Source organism: Boleophthalmus pectinirostris, unplaced genomic scaffold (genome assembly GCF_026225935.1).
Source record: "Boleophthalmus pectinirostris isolate CB_2022bp ecotype Guang Dong unplaced genomic scaffold, ASM2622593v1 HiC_scaffold_2, whole genome shotgun sequence".
NCBI lineage: Eukaryota > Metazoa > Chordata > Actinopteri > Gobiiformes > Gobiidae > Boleophthalmus > Boleophthalmus pectinirostris.
In genome coordinates, this window is record NW_026571152.1 from 26,380,583 (window position 1) to 26,393,834 (window position 13,252).

The following is a 13,252-nucleotide window of genomic DNA, read 5'->3' on the forward strand; positions in this document are numbered from 1 at the left end:
CATATGGTCAGTGGAAAAACTACACACTCCGTCCAAGCGCCGCGATTCCTCCGCCTCCTCGCGCGTCTCTGGAGAGCGTGGAGTGGGCTGAGACTGAGGATGCTCTCGTGTTCCTCCTCCTGGCTTTGGACTCGCCCTCCCCATTCAGTGTGAGCGCGCGGTGGATCCACTCACACGCAGCGGACTACACACGGCTGAGCGGGCACCGGGAGGACCACAGCGCTGCTCGGGACGGGACCGTGCGCCGGACTTGCTCTAGACACGTTGTACCGGATCTCCGCTACTTGGACACGCGTGACCAGCATGGCATCTTTTGTGAACTCCACCTGTCTCCTGTGCTTGCCTGTTGCACTTCTTCTGAGTGAGTAGATTTCTGACTTTGATGTTTCTGGTTGTATTGTGTTTGTGTAAAGTCTGTGATGTGCATAGTGATGTGTAGGCTGGACTATTTTATGCTTAACTCATTACGCTTCAAGTTGCGCGTAAATCTCCACACCAATCACGCATCCTTACTTTTAAAACAGCGTAAAAGTTCCAGGTTGCCAGAGAAAGCCTACGCTGTGAGATTATTTATTCCCAGAGGTGGATACGGGATCATTACGCAAACAGCGGTGATTCTCTTGGGAGAGTTAACTATCAAACAACAGCTATTTATATCTGTAGTGTAAAATCAGCGTGCTGACTCGAAACTCGAGCGGATGTTTAAAGCCGCTAGTTTTTAAATAATGAGGAGACTTCCGCAGCTTTCCAATTGAAGTCACTAGGAAAATGCACGAATAGAACTTCAATTAGGAGTATAAACATCTCTCCAAGAAAATATTTTTAGGCCAGGATTAAATTGGTCACTTTTTATTGAATTTGAAGACAGTCAGCTGAAAAGCAGGCTGTTAAGCGATGATTTTTAAAGTTCTGGAAATGTGGCGCTATCTATCCACGAATCAACTATTAAATAATAAATAATGAAATGTTGTAAGCCTGTCTATACCTGTTCAGTCAGCAGTAGCGCATGTGGACGCACGTTTGTTATAATAATACAAAAACCGTGCGCTGCAACTAAACATGAATTCTAGTTTGTGCCATTATTTCAAGCACACAATGTCACAATAATAGGCTATCGGATAAAAAAACAAAAAACAAAAACACTCAAAAAACAAAGAAACATTAGTGAACAATATCAAGTTGTACAGACAGTTAATCTGCACTTTGTAAACCGCACGAGGCTTTTTACGCATGCTCTAATCGGCTTCCTCGTTATTAAATATCATTGATCATCGCTCAGATGTGGCACGGATGCCAGGGCGCTTGATGATGTGCGGGAGGGAGGACCCATGGGACGGTGACACTGAGGGGAATATAGAGAGAAGCGGGGGGAGAGACACGTGGCAGCAGCGATGAGATAAATGATGAATGAACCGCATCTGTCCTCCTCCTCCTCCTCCTCTGCGCGCGGTGGTCCCAGGAGGAGCTCTGACTGAACATTCACACAAGAGAAGCGCTCACCACTGCCGCTGCTCTGCTCTGGCTCCGCTCTGTGTGGAGGCTTTGAATAGACTGGACTCAGGTCTGCGTGACAGGAGAAAGTGGCCGTGCAGGGCTTGTGCGTGTGTGACGTCAGCAAGTGCACCCATGAACGCTCATCTTTTTCTTGTAAAGTTTTTTGCTTCCGGTCAAATCTGAACTACCATGAACTCGTTATGGGCCTGAGACAAGCTGGGGAAAAGAGAAAAAAATAACCCTTACCAACAGTGATAAAAACAGCACTTGGCTCATTTGGGTCTTTTTATCGCTTCTTAAAGGGAGAGACTTTTATGAGCTTTAAATCATGTTATAACATTAATTCATCATCGTTACTTTACCCAGAGTTGTATTTAGATTAATTGATGCACGTTTGAGTAATTTTGTATTCTGCATTTGAGGCTCAGAAAAATGAATTTTTCACCCATTCCTTATCTCCACTCACAGCCCTGTACTTAGTTGAGAATCGTGATAAAAATAAATGAATAAATAAATAATAAAAAAAAGAAAAATTGGGTCGTAGTAGCCAATTAAAATATGAGGCTTGTTACAGTGAACAGAAAGACAATAGACCTCTTTCAATTAAGATGGCTGACGGTAACATTTGAGTAACATTTCAGTTTGAAACGAAATATAAAATGGTGATCTACGTATGTTATAGTTTAATTAGTTTAAAATACCACCAAAAAGCCCCATGTGTTCTTCAAATATTGTTCTTGATCTTGTCCCTGCACATCCTGCTCATTTTAAAGCCTCAGCATCTTTACCATATACTGTATTCTAACCCACTTGCTTTTGTCACACATTTAGACATTATCATGTTTGCCACCAGTAACTTCAACCTTTTTTGAACATGCCTCTATATAACAGCTAAGCCATATGCCATGTTATGTTACTGCCTGCTTATAAGTCACACAAAGCCTTAACAGATAGATAAATACTTTATTGATCATGAGGGAAATGTACTGCGCTTCTCAAATATTAACATGTGCCCTGATAATATTACATAGTGTAGTGAGTCAGTGTGGATCAACTGTTAATCACTTCAATCCATAGAGGCAGGACTAAACTATCTACCTACTTCCCAAACACCATATTCTAATTTTTGTGAGAAGGCCCTAGAGTGTTGACTGCACCATTTTGTTTTTTTAAAGTATTAGCCTTTGGACACTATTCATAGATTATGTGAAAGTGAATGACAAACACCATCATCAAGACAGATTAATTAAAATGCAGAGCTGACGGAGAAGAGTTTGTGACAGCGATGGAGCAATCAATCATTAAGAAGTGGACAAGAAAGAATTTATGTTAAAAAAAAAAAAGGTACTGAAATTATTCAACCTTTTATGTCAGAAAGTTAAAACTTCACTGTGTAACTTTTCTGGTGGAAGGTCAGTTTCCAAGATGTTGCCTGAAATATTCCAGTGTATGGCATTACACTTTCCAGCAGGTGACGCCATAGAGCCAAGTTACATGTCAGATCTGTGAAGAAGTGAGGGGGTGGGGACTTGCAAGTCGTGATTTGGACTTAAGTTAGACTTGAGTCACTATTTTTAGGACTTCAGACTTGACTTGATAAAAATGGATTAAGACTTGGAACTCGACTTGGACTTGACTCGGACTTGAGGCCTGTGACTTGAGAGGACTTGAGAAGCACTTTTAAATCTGAATTCTTTCTATTCTGACCAAAATGATTCACACTAAGATCTTGTCAAGACATTTAAAAAGGATAAATTAACATTTCTGCAACACTTACATATTCTATAAATGTTCATATATAAATATTGTATGATTTTCTTTTTGCAAAAATCTACTTTAATGACTCAAAATGACTTGAAGCTCAAAGCAGACAACTTGGACTTGACTTGGACTTATGGGCCAGTGAATCGAGACTCAAATTGCACTTGCCAGTCCTTGCCTTGGGACTTGACTCGGACTTGAGGTCAAAGACTTTGAGACTTACTTGAGACTTGCAAAACAGCGACTTGGTCCCACCTCTGCTAACTGGTATATCAAGCTTTTCCCAAATCCCGTAGGAAGAAGGGCAATAACGTCTTTCCCCTTGATAAAATTCACCAAACATTCTATTTGTTTCAGCTTTAAATCCTCGATCTCAGGAATCGTTGCCAACACAGAATGTTTGTCTTCGTCTACATCCATCTTGACCGCTTTTTACTGTTGTGCTGCACCACAAAAGGGACCCAGACAGGCGATTGAGTTTGACATCATGCCTTCACAGCTCTTCGCTGATTGGCTGGTGCGCGGTCTACAACTCCCAGGGTTTTTGCAAATCGTCTAGTGTATTCTGATTCCTGACCTAATCACTGGAAAGAAATGAAATTGAGTGGAGGCACTAGGTGGCGTCAGCCTGGCTAGCAGGTGGTGGACCCCTCTACCAGAAAAGTTACACAGTGCACCTTTAACTAAATACATTTTGATACAATCTTGAGATCTCAATGTCAAAAATAACAAATAACATTATGAAGCCAGTAACAGAGGAGTATATAAAAAGATATAAATTATTCCTTATTTATGTTAACAATAACTTGAAGCTTCTCAATTTTTTTTACAGTGCTTTACAACACTGTCGTGTCTGCATATGCACAGTGTTATTCAAAGTGATGTGTGTAGTTATATAAAGTTATATTTCATCCACTCAGGGTAAGTTACACATCACATCACACAAATAAACCATGACATGAGATTTCTACATGTTTTTATAGACGGGTGAGGCAGTGGTGACTCCAGGGACCTTTGGATCTGCTGAAATGGCCTCTTCTGTTGCTCTTATGACTTATTCCTTTCATTGCCTTCTTCATTTTTCAACTCAGCTATTGAAAAATCCACTTTCTCCTCCTCTTCCTCGAAGTGCTGGTTACATTTTTGTTTTGCGATGTAAAGCTATACAACAACAAAGAACAAATGATAAAAGTAATAAACATGGAACATATTGAGCTTAGTTTAGTTTAAAGAGCTCATATTAAGCTATTTTCTCATCTATGTTTTAATGTTGTTTCCTCTCTCTTCCTCATCTCTACATATTAGGAGTGTGCATAATATATTGTGTCGCTTAATGTGATGATACAGTATCGATATCGTGGGCTGTTATATTGATATATATATCGCCAAGAGTATTTTTTGGTATATTTTAATCAATTATTTTGTTTCAGCGCTACAGTTTTGTTGCTTGTTTAGTGGAAGGAACCTCATTTATGTGACACACTTGACATATTCACTGTTTTTCTGAGTAAAATGTTTGTGTTTCATATTAACTTTGCACAAGAAGTGGCTTAACAAAGATTTTTAGTATCACAGCTACGATTTAGCCTTTATTTTTACTGAACCGTATTGAATCGATTTGAAATATATCGTATCGGCAGCTTCTTAATGATACCCAGCCCTACTGCATATTCTGTACATTTGTTGGGATGCCTCCTGTAAGTTTATTAGAGAAGCAGCTCTACATGTCGGAAATGATCCGACGTGTTTGTTTCTGTGTACTGTATGTATGTAACGTAAACGTGTATGCACATCTGACCAGAGTTCTGCATCTTGGACAGTGTAGATGGAAACGCTACGGTGGAGCGTGTTCACCTTTTCCACTCTGGAGGGTGGTTTCAGATTTTTGTGTTTTTAAACCCCAAAAACGCCGTCACCGTCTAAACAAAAGGCACTTCCGATGTTGTTTTTATCCATAAGTGTTGTCGTGTAAACAGGCGCTTAGGCTGAGTTCTTCTCTCTCACAGAAAACACTTGACTCCACCTTGTGATGTCATGTGGTAATACAGGAAGTGTTTTTAAACTCCATACACCTTTGCTAGAATCATTTGGTTGATTTGAGCCCTGGAGTTGTCAATCTCTGATGAACAAAAGTAAAATGAGCTGTTAACCTGAAAACTACCACTTGAACTGAGCAGTGTGTGAATGAAACAAAACACAACTCCAGGTATGTTTTTAATGAAATAACAACATTACAACATAGTTTTTTTTTTTTTTTTTGTAATATAGAGGAGAGAACAATTGTAAGGGTACATGAGGTAATTTAGTTCTCTCAGAAGAAGCCTACACACAGATAATGGTCACAGTCCTTAAATTGACGATATGCTTACTCTCTTATACTGTGTCTGTATTTCCTGGCCTTTATCTATATAAGGTAACTCCTATAGCATTATGAACCACACAAGGCGACCGTGATTCTGTAATACATCCTTCCCCTTCACTGCTCTCCTTTAAGCCAATAACGTGCTGGAAACTGATTTGAGAGTGGAGCTGGCTGCTTAACTGCACTTTTAAATTGAGTGTATTGTAGGAACACAGCGCTCATTATAAGCTATAGCCTGCTCTCTCTCCTCATGCCTGCAGTGGATAACTTCTAAAAAAAAAAAAAAAAAAGAATAGATTGGTGCTCGGGATGAGGGCTGGATAAAGGCAGAGGTAGAGAGGGGTCCCTTGGGTGCTCGTCCTCCCCGCCTGCGTCACCAGCACCCCGCCGCTAACCACATTAAAAGCAGTCCATAGGCGAATGTGAGATTATATTTGGCTTCTAATTGTTCTCTTCAGGAAACGCTCTCCTCCACCTCCTTCTCGCTGGGGCTACTGCAGTACTTTTAGAGACAGGTTTTTTTCCTCAAACTGCAGCATACAGCAGAGACACAAAGATTCCTCATTAAAGTAAAGTTTTATGGAAAAAATGCCAGCAATGTAGCCTCCTCTCTCCTTGTCTTTTCCTTGCTATGCCACACTTAGATCACACACACACACACACACACACACATACACACCCCAACTTCCTCGTCTCCTTTCCTCCACCCTACTTCCTAGCTCCTTTGTGTGCTCTTTTCTGTGTGTTCCTCGTGTTTTTTCCACCGCAGCTCTCATCCATGTTGCTTTAATCATGTCATCAGCACCACTCTTTTCATCGACCACTTCATTTTTGTGAATTAGAGAGATCTTAAGGATGCTCATAGGGAAGATATACATAATGGCTGCTCAGCATTTGCACAATACAGTACGCGCACATGGGACTGGAGGGCTTCAAGGTGGACAAGCTAAAAATAATGTAATTACGGCAGCCTAAGTTTGTATTACACTGTAGAAGAAGAGCTAATTGGACTTTGCCTGTACAGTATACAGTAGAGCGGCGTGATTAGAGGGTTCTACGGTTTATTACGTAATCAAAGATCGTTAATGTGTTTTGATTAAAATAAATCACAAAACCAAATCTTATTAAAGCATCCTAGAAAACAAACTAAATAATGTAAAACGCATTGATTATAGTCTGCCATGTCCATTGTTTTTAAAGGTGGAGGATCTGTCACCTGCATGTCCCCATGGAGATGTTATTGCTTTACCTGGAATGTTCCATGGTATAACATTAAACATATACAACTAGCATTTACTCATTACCGTGTTTCCATTTCTCAAAAATATATTGATTGATTCCTTCTGTGAATAGGAGCGACTCTCCACAGCGATGGAGTAATCAATCATTAAGAAGTGGACAAGAAAGAATTTATGTAAAAAAAAAAAAAAAAAGACTGAAGTTATTCAACCTTTTATATCAGAAACTTTTCAGATGGAAGGTTAGTTTCCAAGAAGATGTTGCCTGGAATATTCCACAGTATAGCATAACACTTATTTATCTCTACAGAGACAGCAGGTGACGCCATAGAGCAAAGTTACATGTCAGATCTGTGGAGAAGCGAGCAAGTTTTTAGTAAGTTTTGTCGTAAATGAAAAAATTATTATGATTAATGCCATACCAGGACATTCCAGACAGGTCGCACACATCTCCATGGAGACAAGCAGGTGGGAGATCCTCTACCAGAAAAGTTACACAATGCACCTTTAACTAAATACTGTATGTTCTGATACAATCTTGAGATCTCAATGACCAAAATAACAAATAACACAGGAGTAAATAAAAAAAAAAAAGATACTAATTATACCTTATTTATGTTAACCATAACTTTTGTGAATAGGAGCGACTCTCCACAGATCTGAACTGTAATGTAATCTACTGTAATGTAGCCGTAGTGTTGTCTCCCTCATGATAGACACACTAGGTTTAATCTATATTGTGGAACATTCTAGACAAAGCAATAACATTTCCATGGAGACAAGCAGGTAGTGGACACTTCAATAGAAATGTTACGCAGTGCATTTTTAATAAAAAAATAGTTCTGGGGATACAGCCAAACTATTCCAACTGCCCAAGTCCTGTTTTGTTTTTCTCAAAATTGTGCTTGTTTATTCTCATTACTGTATAAAAAAAAAACAAAAAAAAAAAAACAGCTCTGGTCCCATCATTAGCCCACACATAATGCACTCTGGAGTGGCTGAAGTAAATTCTGGGTAAAATGATAATGATTTTGCAGAATTATTGACAGTGGGCAGGATCATAGATTGCAGGTTGAGGGAGGATGTTTTCACAAGAAACACAATAAAATCAAGGCTCAGGGACACACCCAGTACCCCGACGGACACTGATGTGAGTCTTTTGTTTTATCAGAGCAGGAACATTCTCTTTTAAGTCAAGACTGAACAAATGATTCAATCTACTTTGCCCATTGCCTTGCCCTCATATTGTGAAAGCATCGGAAAAAAAACTGTTCACTGTGTCTTGTTGTTTTGAAAAAAAATAAAATAAATAAATAAATAAATGAATAAAAAATAGAATAGAATAATGCAGCTTAAAAGTGAACTGTGTAGCCTGCTGGACTTCATGGAGATGTTATTGCACTGCTTTGAGTGTTCCACAGTACGGCATTAAACATATATTTCTATAATTTATTTTTTTAAGAGTATTTTTATAGCTTGAAAAAAACAAATTCTTACTGTGAGCAGGGTCTCTACAGATCTGACCTGTAGCTTGGCTTGGTGAAACCTGTCTCAATGGTAGTTTGCCGCACTATGAAACATTCAAAGCAATAACATCTGGAGACAAGTAGGTGCAATACTCTAATAGAAAATGTACAATGCACATTTAAAGAAGGCCTATTGTGCTTGTGTCTGCTATATAGTTATCATCTATGACACCCCTGGATCATTATGTTATCATTTGGGCATTTTAAATCGCAGTATTCATCTAAAACGACTTAATAAAAATAGCAAGCTCACTGACTTTCGCATTAGAAAACTGTGATGCCCAGTGGGAGCAGACGTCGCCATAAACAAAGAGACGTGTAGCTGTCGGCTCCCCTGTATAGATGCAGATCATGTTAGCGAGCAGCTGTTTTTTTGTTTTTTTTTTCATTTGTGCCAAAATGCAACGCTGCTGAATCCTCCATGTATCGCCAATTAAGAAAATAAAATGGAGAACAAAGTATAGAGCAGTGGGGGTTTGCCGGTAGTGGTGAAAACTGTGACTGATTGGCAAAATGGCATCTTGAAAATAAGTGACTAAAAATTACTCAAACATGCACAAATCACTACAACTACAACTTCGCCAAGGTAAATGTGAAGATGTATAGCATAGTTATAAGCTCTGAAAAGTTGATTTTGCACAATAGGTCTGCTTTAACAATACATATTACCTCATTATTTATTTACTTATTTATTTATTTATTACGTTGCTGAGCCTCTACAGCTCTACAATATTCTATCATTTTTAGATTTTACCTTTGTAAGAAATGAAATAATAAAGCCTAAATTGACTAAGAGAGTACATGAAAAGTACTTCGTAATGTCTTTGTATGGACGCTTAGCAGAAGCAATCTTTCCTGAAACATTTTTTACTTCCACTTGAGCTTCCCCAACAGCCCTTTGGTACATGCTCTATTAAACCCACTGTCTCTGACTTCAACCCACTCCAAAAAGCAAGACAATGTTGTATAACAGTAGATGGCCATTACTGCATCTCCTCCATCTCCACATACCTTTATGCTTGTTACATAACCCCCATCTTCTTCCTGTACATACACGCTATACCTATGTACCTATACTCTACCCAGCCAACCCCACAGCAGCACTTCAGAACAGGGAACGGGGCGACCACGTGCACCTCTGAATCTTTTACGAGCTCTTATACACCGGCTTAACTCTAAACACACACGACTTTGCATTAGATCCTGCAGCAGAATAGGATTAGGAGCGTTTACACAGGAGCAGAGTGTGTGGGGCCCTCTATAACAAACAGCAGCAGTAATGAGGCAGCAGCCGAGCATGACCCTGAGCTCTGATCCACAAACCCTCTGGACATGAATATTCAGCACACACAACAGGGCTTAAAGAGCCTGTAAAAGTACAGTGTAGAGGGGAGAGCTGCTCACATGACAGTGTGTGTACAGGTGTGTGCAGGTGTGGCCAAGGTGACTGTAACTAAGGTGAACATCTCATTATGTAGTACGTTTTTATCAATTATAATGCACAGAGAAACTGGTAAAGCAATAGCAATAACTCTGAATGCCAGTAAATCCAAAGAGAAGAAGAGTATGTAAATCTCACTATAGCATCAGTGAGTGAGACATTTTCGAAGTAAATGAGATAGAGACAAGGGCCACAAAATAGCTAGTACATTTCTGATAATCAGCCCCAGGGCAGCTGTGGCAGCAGGAGCATGTCACCAGTGTTTAGAGTGAATGAACAGTTCAGTGTAAATGGTAAATAAACCTTGGTGTATTACTAGGCTCTAAATCTAAGGCATTATAATAATTTAAAACAAACAAAAGTGTATAAGGTAAAGTTTAATTTGGGTCTTAACACCCAAATTCTCCCAGACAAAATTTCAAATTGAGCCTCTAACTTGGGTATTACATGCCTGTGGCCTAAAGGCATTGAGGGCAGGGTCTGGGGGTATGAGAACAGTGTGATTGGTCTAACAGGTCACTTACTACTTGAAATTGCCACCCCTTTATATACAGTACACAGTTGTTGACAGTTTTGGTTTTAAAAGCTATATACCTACACTAAAAATGCCAAAAACACAGGGAACAGTAGACAATGCTATTAAACCACCAAATATGAAGTTTAGTAGCAAAAAATGTGATTTTTGTTTAGTTCCACTTTAAATTTCATTTCTTTTTCTGTAAGGTAGCAAGATTTGTGAGGTAGTAACAATTTTGCAGAAACAACAATGGACCATGTTTACATTAGGTTCAGCCCAGTTTAGTCCTGGTTTAGTCCTGGTTTAGTTCCGGTTTAGTCCCACTTTAGTCCTGAGGTAGATGTGATTTGGTCCTCATTTAGTCCCGGTTTAATCCTGGTTTAATCCTGAGGCAGACGTGATTTGGTCCTAGTTTAGTCCTGAGGTAGACATGATTTCGTTCTGGTTTAGTCCCGGTTTAGTCCTGGTTTAGTCCTAAAGTAGATGTGATTTGGTCCTAATTTACTCCTGATTTAGTCCTGGTTTAGTCCTGAGGTCCTGAGTAGACGTGGTTTGGTCCTGGTTTAGTCCTGGTTTAGTCCTGGTTTAGTCCTGAGGTAGATGTGATTTGGCCCTGGTTTAGTCCTGGTTTAATCCTGAGATAGACGTGATTTGGTCCTGTTTTAGTTCTGGTTTAATCCTGACGTAGACGTGACTTGGTCCTAGTTTAGTCCCGGTTTAGTCCTGGTTTAGTCCTGGTTTATTCCCGCTTTAGTCCTAAGGTAGACATGATTTGGTCCTAATTTAGTCCTGATTTAGTCCTGGTTTAGTCCTGAGGTAGATGTGATTTGGTCCTAGTTTAGTCCCAGTTTAGTCCACGATTAGTCCTGAGGTAGATGTGATTTGGTCCTGGTTTAGTCCTGATTTAGTCCTGGCTTAGTCCTGAGGTAGATATGATTTGGTCCTGGTTTAGTCCTGGTTTGGTCCTGAGGTAGACATGATTTGGTCCTGGTTTAGTGCCGATTTAGTCCTGGTTTCGTTCTGGTTTAGTCCCAGTTTTGTCCTGAGGTAGACATGATTTGGTCCTGGTTTAGTCCTGGTTTAGTCCCAGTTTTGTCCTCAGGTAGACATGATTTGGTCCTGGTTTAGTCCTGGTTTAGTCATCGTGTTCTCGTCCACATGAACCTGATGTGAAACTCACAGCAAAATGTATTAAAATAAACTATTTATATGTCTAATGATAAAGAAACCAAGCTCATAGAAACCATATCTCTATTTATGTACTGAAGCTGAACATATGCCTATTTCCTGTCCACAGCTTTCTCAGAATTTTAAAGGTTGGAGGATGAGAGTTGGTGCATATAACGATCTGAACAGTATAACGCATTTCATCCTTTTGCAGTAGATTACGAAGAATAACTCACACTAGCTGAAGTAACACTGATATCAACCTGGATGACAGGTTTAAGGTGACCTGTATAAACCACTAAGACACGTGTAAATTCAGTCTAAATGTTTGCATGTGCACACTCCGCTCCTTCATTATGCTTTTTAATGACTGTAAATCCCCGGTGTCCATGCGCTCACATAGCTCCAGTAGAGAGAGAGAGAGAGAAGAAAGAGAGAGATAGAGAGATAGACAGAGGGAGGTTAAGCGGAGGAGAAGAGCAGGGGACACTCAAGGTCAGGCCGCTGTCTTTGAACTGCTCCAAGTATTCTCCAACAAAACACAGGAGACAGCAGGGGTCAAGTTTGTGTGAAGAGAGGAGGAGGTGGAGGAGAGGTTTTTACTGTGTCTTTTAGGGCATTTTCTAAGTAAACTTTCATGCAGTCTCTCATTAGTTTGGCCTTTTATATTGAAGAGGTTCATGGTTTTATAACACATAATAATCAGAGATGGAAAAATGCCAAGAAAACCTGGCTAACAAGCAACGCACTTACAAAGATGTGATTTATTTCTGGCTACTGAAGACACAAATTGGTTTATGAAATTTGTTAAGGTTTTGTATAATAAATAAAACATACTTCTGCATAGTTGGAGCACATTACCTCTTAACTATTGATACTTTGCAGCCGATGTAATCAATATTCCCTGAGGGTGTGATGATAACTGTGGGCACTGCTCTGTCTGAGGCTTTGTTAGACTTTAATCTGAGCTTTATTTGACCAGAAAGAACTGATTTGTGCTGTTAAACAAGTCCCTCTCAAATAATATTAGTCATAAAGTAGCATTAGCCAACATGTTTTTCTCACCTTTTCGTTGAAAATCAGACTCCTGAACTGGACCATGAACGCTCGTGGCCTATTGATCTCAGGCTCCTGAAAATGTGCTGTTTAAATCAATTTCGTACCCCCAGCTCGAAGTTATTGCAAAGTATCAATAGTGGGTTGTATATACTGTATGTTGTAGTGATGTTAGATGAAGTAGAAACAAAAGTAGTGGGTTTGTGTTGTGCTAGAGGAGAAAGCAGTGGCTGTGTTACTGTTGGTGAACTGGTACAAATAGTATTTTTCTCTGCTGTTTACATTTTTAGGTTTGTATTTTTCAGGGGAGCGTGCCTATGCTCCCTCAGGCTTATGTTCCCTCATTTAAGGTTAGGGGGGTTTTTTTAGGTTAAGTTTTTTTTTCTTTTTCTTTCCAAAATTAGGTCCTATGTTCCCACATTTCCTTTATCATCAATTTGCATCAGAATTTATCCCCATTTCTCCCAGTTTGGTAGTCCATTATAGCCACACTGGCACAACCTAGTGCCTCCACTCAATTAATTTTTCTCCAGCGACTAGGTCAGGAAACGGAATACACCAGACAGTTTGCAAAAACCTTGGAAGTGTGAGTTCGGGCACCAACCAATCAGCGAAGAGCCATACATTCTGTGATGGCAACTATTCTTGAGATCGAGGATTTAAAGCCAGAACAAAGAGAATGTTTGGTGA